At 39.8% G+C, this 11,523-nt stretch overlaps 2 non-coding genes across 2 annotated transcripts; one reads left to right on the top strand and one right to left on the bottom strand.

The window, feature by feature from the left end:
• The first annotated feature begins 487 nt into the window (after positions 1 to 487).
• LOC148861016 (small nucleolar RNA R71) lies at positions 488 to 594 on the top strand. The gene has a single exon (XR_016095342.1). It is a non-coding gene; the product is annotated as a small nucleolar RNA R71 (small nucleolar RNA).
• Positions 595 to 8,942: 8,348 nt separating this feature from the next.
• On the bottom strand, positions 8,943 to 9,049 carry LOC148861017 (small nucleolar RNA R71). Its single transcript, XR_016095247.1, has one exon. It is a non-coding gene; the product is annotated as a small nucleolar RNA R71 (small nucleolar RNA).
• Positions 9,050 to 11,523: the final 2,474 nt, after the last annotated feature.

Below are 11,523 nucleotides of genomic sequence, written 5' to 3' on the forward strand. Positions count from 1 at the left end.
CTGATATTTCTGTTGTCCTCCTTGGGTCCCGTAGCTAAAGTTTGGATGATCTCTCCACCCCAGATTGTAATGATTGGAGTAAGGATCATACTTTCATTGGGGCTGGCCCGGGAATCCTCCCACGGCATTGACTTGCTGCATCGGGCCATCTTGTAATGATGGACACATGTCCGTAGGATGTCCAGGGATCGAACAGATACCACACACCCTGGCAGTTTGTAACTGTCCTGCTGCGAGCTGCTTAACCAAGGTAGTTAAATCAGAAATCTGGTTTTCTAAATTTGCATGGCTTACCTCATTAACCCTTCTAATGGTACCTTCTGTCCTTGTACCAAATTGCTGAGAATTTTCGGCCATATTGGAGATTAATTCCCTGGCCGCTTCAGGTGTCTTGTTCACTAGAGCTCCTCCACTGGCTGCATCAACCATACTTCTATCCATGGGCTGAAGCCCATCATAGAAGTATTGGATTAACAATTGTTTAGGAATTTGGTGGTGGGGACAACTAGCAACAAGTTGCTTAAACCTTTCCCAATATTCATATAATGTCTCACCACTAAACTGCTGAACTCCACATATTTCTTTTCTTATATTTGCAGCCCGGGATGCAAGAAAATATTTATCTAAAAATATCCTATTCATTTCATCCCATGTGCGTACAGAACTGAGAGGGAGAATATACAACCAATCCTTTGCTTTATCTCTTAAAGTAAATGGAAAGGCTACCATGGGGTTTCATGCTTGAACAGACGACATGAAATTCTTTTAGATGTTTGTGAGGGTCCTCACCTGGGTAACCATGAAACAGAGGTAATAATTGAATCAAACCAGATTTGAGTTCAAAGGTTACCTCAAGAGTGGGGTACGTGATGCATAAAGGTTGTTGGTTCATAATTGGTGCAGCCAACTCCCTTAATGTCCTCTCTCTGTCAGCCATTCTTTCTACTTCTTCGAAGATGGGAAAATCACAAGTGGGTAGATCGATATCTGAGTTCACCCTTTTAGGTGAATGATCCTTCCTTTGCTTCACCTCCTTCCTTAAACGACGGGTGGTCCTCTCAATTTCGGTGTTGTATTGAAGTTCACTTCGTTGAGAAGCACGAGTCATAAACAAGAAGATTAACAAAAGAAGGTAATAGCTAGGAAATTAATGTTGCTCCCCGACAACGGTGCCAAAATTTTGACAGGGTTTGTCGAAGCCTTCAAAATTATTACTAGTCCCACAATAAAATATTTGCAGTAAAAGTGGTTCTAGGTCGAATCCCACAGGGAGCAAATCAATAATCTCTTAGCCGAATGGGTAAAGTAATTGTGTGAGAAAATTAAATAACTAAAATTAAAAGAATAACAAACTAAACAAACAAGAGAAATTCAGTCTTACCGAATTCTGGTTCAAGGGTTCAGGTTGAATCGATTGGCCATCGTTCCTAGGTACAATTCAGCATTCTTGCAATCCAAGCATTTAACCTTAGATTTACTAGGATAGCCATAATAAACCTTGTGTTTTCCTAATTCAGTTGACCAAACCCAGCATTCGATCAACACTTATCACCACTCAATTGGGTATGATAGCGTTCCATGTTAAACAATGATAGCATTAAGATTTGTGAAAACAGTTAAACCAAAATAACAATAATTGAGATAGCTGCAATTATTGAATTTTGTTCCATTGATTCCTTTAGGTTGAATCATGATAAAATGTTGGTCAAAGGCTATCATGAACAATTGACCTAAAAAGATATCAACCTAATTGCTACTGGTACCATTATTCGTGACAATTACGGATCACCAAAATCATGGATAGCAATAGGAAAATCAACATTAATTCAGTTGTCAAACTAATTAACATCAATGTCCAATAAAAATATGCACAAGAATCAATGAATACTTGAATTAGAAAGAATGAAAATAAATTAACTACAGAACCTCACAATGACACAATCGAACCTCCCCCTTGAACCATAAAAAGAAGCTTAGCTACTCATGATCTGCGCAATCTCCATGCCTTTCTTCTCCATAGCCGAACTACCTTCTTGAGCTTCTTGGCATCTTGATGATCTCTTGGATCTAGGAATGAGTGATGCTAGAGCTGGTTCACCCCCCTCTTTATATAGCCAAAGGAGAGGGCTGTTTTCCAACTCCTTCTAGGAAATCATCTTATGTTTAGGGAGTCTTGATCTTATCTTCTTTGAACTAATCCTATCCTATCTCTTATCTAATCCCCAACCTTCTTATCCTTATAGGATTACATTCAAAGTTTAGATCTAATAAGACTCTCTCCCTCTTGGGAAATTACATTCGAATTAAGACTCTAGAATCTTGTATCCGAGTTGGGCTTCTCTACTACTTGGGCTGCTTCCAGGTTCTTCTGCGAGTTGGGCTTCAGCTGGGCCTGGCTGCGAAATTGCTCCGATTTTGGGCCCGGTTTCGTACTCGATGCGGACCAAACCAGTCAATGCCCAAAACATAAAAGTTGTGGGTCTTTCGTTCTTCTTTCTAATGCTTCTTGAATTGCCCAATTTGGATTCCAGAATTGTGAGTTAGGCCCAGATCACTGACTATCGCTGAAACTATGCAAAATCACCCGAATTGGCATGTTTCCTTCCAATTGCCTTCTTTATTGCCCTGAATCGAAATACAAGAGTAATGAGTGCATTTAAGTGTTAAAATAATGAAAAAAAGATGAAAATTAGGGGACAAAAATAGGGTTCTTTTCTGTCTCATCAGCTGTAGGTCAGGAAAACATGGTATGTAAGCTTAACAGATCCATTTATGGACTTAAGCAAGCTTCTAGAAGTTGGAACATCCATTTTAACTCTGTTGTCAATTCATTTGACTTCGAGCAGAATCTGGATGAACCCTGTGTCTATAGGAAGTACAGTGGAGATAAGGTTACCTTCTTGGTTCTGTATGTAGATGACATTCTACTCATTGAGAATGATGTAGGTATGTTAACTACGGTGAAAGTATGGCTATCACAGCAATTCTCCATGAAAGATCTTGGAGAAGCCTCCTATATACTGGGCCTTCAACTCTATAGAGATAGATCGAAGCGGATAATAGGATTATCCCAATCTGCTTATATTGACAAAATAATCAAGAGATACAGCATGGAAAACTCCAAGAAAGGAAATGTTCCTTTTAGGCACGGAGTCACTCTCTCCAAGAAGATGTCTCCCAAGACTTCTGAGGAAATTGATGGCATGAAAGATATTCCTTATGCCTCATCCATAGGGAGCGTCATGTATGCCATGCTGTGCACTCGTCCTGACATAGCTCAGGCATTGAGTGTAGTAAGCAGATTTCAGGCCAACCTAGGGCAAAACATTGGACTGCTGTGAAAAACATACTTAAGTACCTTCGAATGACAAAAGAGTTTTGTCTACTATTCGACGGTAGCTCACTACAGATCCAAGGGTATACAGATGCCGATTTCTAGTCTGACCCAGATGATAGAAAATCTACATCTGGATATGTTTTCAGGATAGGATCGTGTGCTGTTTGCTAGAAAAGCAGCAAACAGGGGTCCACTACAGACTCCACGACCGAGGCCGAGTACATTGCTGCAAGTGAGGCTGCCAAAGAAGCCATGTGGATGAAGAAGTTCATTCATGAGTTGGGAGTAGTTCCATCCAACACATCACCCATCCCATTGTTGTGTGACAACAAAGGATCCATTGCTCAGGCTAAGGAGCCATGAGCCCACTAGAAGTCGAAGCACATCGAGAGGAAGTACCACGTACTGCGGGAGATTGTTGGTAGAGGGGACATCCTGATTCAGAAGGTAGAGTCAACGGAATATGTAGCAGACCCATTGACAAAGCCACTATCACAGAAAGTGTTTGAGAAACACGTGGAAAGCATGGGACTCTGGCTAGTACCTGATTGGACCTAAGTGCAAGTGGGAGCTATTAGACAGTTTTGTATGCCCTTAGCTTCAATCCAAATTGATGTACTTTATGAGTTTATTGTAAATGAAGAAAAGTGCATATTTGATTCATGTTCCCTTGGTATGTTTCTGTGTAATACCCTTAAACTGGACACTTAATGAGACTCGTGTTAGTTTAGAATGTTCATAGCTAGTTGGTCGGTCTGGGGAGACCTATCCTGACATGGCTGACACTGTGGTGCCACCAAGTCGGTTGGGGTGGCTTGTCTCAGCTACCGGGGTGAGACCCTAGGCACATACAGTGTGGGATTAATTGAATCTTTGAACTGGATCTGATTTCCAGTATTGCCTTGGACCTTGGAGATTGATGGGCAAAACTGGAAAGTTACACCCGACCCCTAGACTCGATTATGATACTGCACTAGGTGTCGGATCGGGTTGTCTTTGATGTACCAATCAATGAGATCCTTAGCGGGGGTCAAAACCTGGGTATGTTGGGACAATCCGAGAATTCATCTGAGTGGGTGATCATAGTGATAGGATCAGCCCCTTTGTCGGACAAAGGTAATGATCGGGGATGCACTCTCACTATTGGAAACCAAGACTGCTGGTAGCCGATTTCAACCGTTGAGATTTGTTTTGCAAAGTATATTTTATATGAAATATAAATCTATATATATTATGGTTTCTAAAATGTTTGCAAAAAGGTTTTAATTCCCGGGATCCATATAAGTAGAGAGTGCAACACTGTTCCTTGTAGCCGAGGGAGAGGTCCTCTCTTGTTGGGCAGTGTATGATCATTAAGGGCCGAGAGGTTAACTGTAAGACCATTGAGGATAATACCTGATGGGATAATCTTGCATCTACTCACAGTCCCTGTGTGTTACAAGGTGGCTTGGCCCAGGGACCACTTAGGGTAAGTGATGGGCCCATAGAGCCCATTCGATGGGTTTCAGGGGTGCACTGTCTTTAACAGTGTATTCGAGCAGGCCTTGTAACAAAGGCTGGGCCGAACCCATGTGGCTGATGTGTAGATCAATGCTTGGGTCCCACGCCATACAAGGAAGCCCAACTGGGCAGCAGTTAGGAAGGTTAAGTGAGCACATAAGCTTAATGGGCCTAAAGCCCATTTTGAACTGGGTTATTTATTTAGTTAATTAAATGGGCGAATTCTGAGATGGATTAGCAGATAGGATAGGGTCTTAATCCTATCCTCTCAGAGAGTCCAGATCTGAATGTGATTCAAATCTAGAAACCTCCTAATGGGATTAGGAGAAAGTAATCTAATCTGTAGATAAGATAAGGGTTTATCCTTATCACTAGAAGAGAAGGCTGATCCAAATAAGATTTGGATAAGCAGCTCCTAATGGGATTAGGAGCTGATCTTTTAAGTTAACAAAAGAAGGAGGGGGTGGCAGCCTTCAGGAGACATACATCAGATCCTCTTTAGTGCTGAAATCAAGAAGAGAGAATTCTGCACCCTGCGAATACTCTCTTGCCGCCTCCCTGTTTTTGCCACCCTTTTTGCCAGTTCGATCTCCAGTTGTGGGAGAAGTCAATATTGGATCTTGACATCAGTTCTTTGAGAAAGGATTGAAAGGAAGTTGTGCTTACGTACCATTCTACTGATTCTTGCGAAGGACAGAGTTCTTGGGGAAGAACACTGCTGGTTCTGCTCCATTCTGCACTGCACCATCTTCAGTGGGAGCAGTCTTTGGATCCTTCCTTGGGCGTGAACACCTTTGTTGGGAGATATTATTTCTCCGTATCAGGTATAATACTCTCATATTCCTTTTGGTTCAGATCTGGTTCAGTTTAAGGTTCAAGAATGATCCTTGAAAATATGATTTTCTAAATAGGGAATGTGATTCCCAGTTGAAGGGAGAGAAAAATTTTTGAAATTCGCCCCTTATTTCGCAATCTTTGGGCATCCATGGGATGGATCTCTCATCCATTTAGTTAAAGGGGAGGGGGTGGTCTCCTACTTCCTCTTGAAGTTTATCTTGCAAAAATAGAAAGTCCTAGTCTAATCCTACTCTTCTCTCTTTATCTAGTGAGCTCATTCCCTTTATCCTTTTAAGATTACATCAAGAATTTAGATCTGGAAGGACTCTTCTTAGTTTCTTATTCTTGGATTCGTATTAGACCTCCTCTGCGAATTGGGCTTCAGCCAAGCTTTTCTGCAAGTTGGACTTCAATTGCGGATTGGGCCTTCTTTTGAATTTGCCCCGAATTTGGACTTGGATTTGTCTTCGATGCAGGCCGAATCTATGAAAGCCCAAAACACAAAAGTTGTGGCTTTTTCTCTTATCTTTCCTGGGTCTTGAATCAGCCCAATCGGAGTTTAGATACGTGAGTTACCCCTAGATTACTGAACGGTGCCGAAACTGTGAAAAATCATCCGATTTGCCTTTCTTTGCTCCTGATGCCTTCTTTCATGCCTTGAATCGAATTACAAGGAATATGAGTCCAATTAAGTGCTAATTAATTATGAAAGACAGAATATTTAGAGATAAAAATGTGAAAAATTCTACTCTCATCAAATAAAATGTAGTATTCGATTAATCAGATAAGAGATGTTTGGTTTAGTTATAGTAGTTGCTACCTAAATCCTCGTGGGAACGATACTCTACTCATCTCTTTATTATTTGAGCGGCTAGTGCACTTTCTAGTGTCACAATCACCCACCAAGTTTTTGGCGCCATTGTCAGGGATTTATTGTAGCATTAGGAACCATTGGCCATTGTTAATCTGAGTTGTAGCTTTGCATTCATTGCTAGTTTCCAATTGTGCATCTTAGATTTCAGATTTGAATGCAATAGCTTTCATTGATGGAGCCGGTTTTCTTTCTTAAATGCTTGATTGCTTCATCTTTGATTTCAGTTTCAGTTTAGTTAATGTAGTAAATTTCTGGTTCTATGATCTCAAAAGAAAAAAAAAATGTATAAACACCAAAAGAGTGCAGATCTGATTACTTATACTTGTAATTTCTGAATTCAGCAATCAGATCTGAACTCACACAAAAAAGGATTTTGTTATTGTTCAGTAGTATAGTTGCATTATTTCTTTGTATTCTAGTTTTATTTCATCTCAAAATATATATATATATATCAATGTATGGCTGAATGATGCATAGGCGGCTAGTACAGTTCTGATTGCATTAATTGTGATTTATAGAATTCAGACCTGAACTTATTGCTATAATTGCTTGTATATTTTGTGGTTCAGATCTGATCACACTGCTTATCACTTTTGCAATCAGATCTGAACACATAATGAAGCATTTTTGTTCTATCTAGGTGCTTTCAACTCTGAGCTTTAGATTTGAAATCAGACTTGTATTCACCATGATTTCAGATCTGAAACCCACATCAATTCAGAGATCTAGCAGGTCTTATGTGAAGCAAGTTAGAACAGACTTGATATACAGACCTGAAACTTTGCTACCATACATAACCACTGATTTCAGATCTGTATACACTTGCACTCCTAGCTGAATTTCCATATCAGCCCTGACCTAGCATCAAGTAGCTGCTGTATTTGATTGATCAAGAAGCTGCTGTAAAACCTCACAATAACTACTGATTTCATATTGAGTAGCTGCTACTCAAAAGAGTGCAGTTCAGATCTGATTACTTTACTTGTTACTTTTGAAATCAGAGATCAGATCTGAACTCATTATTGCTATAGCTTCTGCTCTGTTTGGTCTGCATATCTTATGAAAATAATGTGGTTCAGATCTGATTACCTTACCTATCACTTCTGCAATCAGATCAGAGCACATATCGAATCATATTTGTTATAACTTGCTGAGTTTCAGATCTGAAATCAGATCTGTATTCACCTCTGAAACCTACTTCAATTCAAAGATTTAGTAGGTCTTATTAAACCAGAATTGAAAGCAAGTTATGACAGATCTGAAACTTTTCTACCATGCATAGTATAACCACTGATTTCAGATCTGTATACACTCACTCTCACTGCTGAAATCACATCTCATACCTGAACACAGTTGTTCTAGCTACTGATTTCAGACCTGTACATTGAATGGCAATAGTATAGCTTCAGTAGCTACTGATTTAGCAATAAGAACAGATCGGTACAAGGAGAAAGAAATTTGTAAATTGTAGTAGCTGCTGAAATTTAAGATTTCAGATCTGAATGTGTAAATGATTTATGCATGTACCCTCATAAATTTCAGATATGAATGTGTAAAAACCATGCACAGCATCTGTACTCAATAAGGTTAGTGGTATGAACTCAGATCTGAATATGACTGTTCTCAATAGCTAAGATTTCAGATCTGATTTCAGGTCCCTGTAATTAATAGTTGCATGCAAGACATACAAGTTGGAACTTAAAGAAGAAGCTTAAAGCTCTTGATTCCAATCCTATTTCAGATCTGGTTGCAGTAGATTTCAGATCTACTTATTGATATTAGGATTGGAATTTTGTATTCTAAATAGTTGCCTTGTACATTTAAGTTAGAGTAGGATCATTGATTGGTTAAATTATTCATATTCTTTTGGTTATACTAGTCTTTTTATTGCTTTGACTTCTACAGTTTATGACAAGCAGACATGAACTGGAGGAAATTCTTTATGATCTAGAGATTGAAAGGACTCTCCGTATCCACCTAAGAGCTACTAGACAAGTCACACCAGAAATAGAAGAGATGGCTGAACCCAGAACCATGATGGACTATGCCAAGCCCACCCTAACTGGGGCTGCTTCAAGCATTATAAGACCGACCATTGCTGCTAATAACTTTGAAATCAAGCCAGTCATAATTCAAATGATTCAAAACATAGTTCAATTCTATGGTATGGTTCACGAAGATCCAAATTCCCATATAGCCAATTTCGTAAAAATTTGTGACACCTTCAAGCATAATGGGGTAAGTGATGATGTTATAAGGCTGAAGTTATTCCCATTCTCATTGAAAGATAAGGCCAAGGCTTGGCTAAATTCATTACCAGCCGGATCTATAGCCACTTGGGATGAGATGGCTAGCCGATTCCTTTCTAAATACTTCCCTCCCTCGAAAACAACAAAAATGAGAAATGACATTACCACTTTCTTCCAACAAGAGGGAGAATCACTCTATGAGTCATGGGAACGTTATAAGGATCTACTGAGGAAGGTTCCTCATCATGTCTTTCTGATATGGCTGCAAGTGCAAACCTTTTACAATGGTCTAACCGATTCAAATAAGACCATCTTAGATGTAGCATCCGGGGGCTCCATCAATAATAAGACCCCTGAAGTGGCCCATGCACTCATAGAGGAGATGATAACCAATAATTACCAATGGCATTCAGAAAGAACACAAGTAAGAAAGCAGCATGGTCTTCATAATGTTGACTCATACATGACTCTATCTGCTCAAATTGGTGCACTCAGCAAGAAATTAGACGAGATGCAGATGGCAGCCATGCATGTACAGCCCGTGACATGTGATTTGTCGACAACCTTCCAAGGCAGCAAAGATATCAATACCATCATGCCTTTCAACTGGGATGGAAAGGATACCCGAACCAATCATGGCAGAATCAGCATGCACCGAAGCCCTTCCACCAAAATTTTTATCAGCCAGAACAAAAATCTAACCTAGAGGAGCTGATGACAAAGTTCATAGCCAGTGCTGAAACCAGGATTCAAAACCAAGAGGCTTTAATAAAGAACTTGGAAAATCAGGTTGGGCAGTTGGCATAATTGATCTCAGCAAGGATACCAGGCACACTACCAAGCAATATAGAGGTGAATGAGAACAAGTGCAAGCTATCACTTTAAGAAGTGGTATGGAGCTTCCATAAGTAGAGAAAAAAGCAAGGGCTGAACCCAAGGCAGATGCAACCCTTGAAGCTGGGAACTAGAAGAAGGAGCAATCTGAACCGCATCAAGAAATGCACCAATAGCCACAAGTTCCCTTTCCTAATCGGCTGAAGCAACACAAGCTTGAAAAGGAATTCAGTAAGTTCCTTGAGATATTTAAAAGTTTACATACTAATATTCCTTTTGGTGATGCTTTAGCCCAGATGCCTCACTATGCAAAATTTTTGAAGGAATTATTGGCAAACAAAAGGAAATTGGGAGATGTGGCTATAGTTGCTCTAAATGAAGAATGCTCAGCAATCCTTCTTAACAAGCTGACTCAAAAGCTTAAAGATCCAAGGAGTTTCACTATCCCTTCCACTATAGCTAGTTTAAAAATTAAAAAAGCATTATGTGATTTGGGAGCTAGAAAAAATCTAATGCCATACTCGGCTTTCAAAAAATTGGGATTGGGAGAGTCCCAACCCACCAGAGTTGCATTGCAATTGGATGATAGGTCCATTAAGCATCCTAGGGTGATTATAGAAGATGTGTTGGTTAAAGTAGATAAATTCATTTTTCTCATTGATTTCATTGTATTGGACATGCAAGAAGATGTGAATATCCCTCTCATCCTAGGGAGACCTTTTCTGGCTATCGGGAAGGCAATGATTGATGTCTGATAAGGACAACTCAGCCTTAGGATACAAGATGAGGAAATAATTTTTAAAATGTCTGATGCCATGAAACATGCACCATCTAGTGATGACTCTTGTTACATGATTGATGCTATTGGTGATGCAGTTAATGATTGCTTCCAGGTGAGTAGATCAGCTAGCCCTCTTGAACCCTGCCTACAACAAGGAGAAGTTGAAATGGGAGAAAATGAGGAAATAAACCTCATGATGGCATACTTGAATGATAAGCCTCAGTTGAAAGGGAAGGGATTTCTCAAGTTAGAAAACTTAGGAAAAACTCCTATACCAACTGAAGGGATAGGAAATCCATCAAATGGATGCCCAAGATTGTGGAATAAAGGGGGGTGAATTTCAAAAATTTTTCTTTCCGTTCAACTAGGAATCGAATTCCCTATTTAGAAAATCATATTTTCAAGGATCATTCTTGAACCATAAACTGAACCAGATCTAAATCAAAAGGAGGAGAGAGAGATAATACCTGATACAGAGAAACAATATCTCTCAATGGAGGTGTTCACGCCCAAGGTAGAAACCAAAATTTGCTCCCATTGAAAATGGCGTAGTGCAATGTGGAGCAGAATCAACAGTGTCCTTCCTAAGAACTTGATTCTTCCCAAGAATCACTTGGATGGCTTGTGAATACAACTCCTACCAATCTTTTCTCCAAAAGATTGGAATCAAGATCTGATCTTTATTTCTCCCAAGCAATGGAGATCGAACTGCTATAGGCGGCGGCTGCAGGAAGGAGGCGACTAGAGAGAATTTGTAGAGTGCAGAATTCTCTCCTCTGTGATCTCAGCTCTGAAGACAAGACTGTTGCTGGTGATTGTGTGTCTAAAGGCTGCCGCCCCCTCTTCGTTTTATAGACTTAAAGGGATCAGCTCCTAATCCCATTAGGAGTTGCTAACCCAAATCATATCTGGATTAGAAGTCCCTTTAAAATAAGGGATAAACCTTATCTTATCTACAGATTAGATCAGCCAGTTCCTAAGCTAATTAGGAAGTTTCCAAATCTAAATCTCATTTAGATCTTGGACTCTCTGAGTGGATAGTGTGTGGGCCTAATCCTATCAGCTGATCTTATCTCAGAATTCGCCCCTTAAAGACTAATCAAATTAGCCC

Source organism: Nelumbo lutea, chromosome 4, assembly GCF_056320005.1.
Source record: "Nelumbo lutea isolate HS-2025 chromosome 4, American lotus-T2T, whole genome shotgun sequence".
NCBI classification, from domain to species: Eukaryota; Viridiplantae; Streptophyta; class Magnoliopsida; order Proteales; family Nelumbonaceae; genus Nelumbo; species Nelumbo lutea.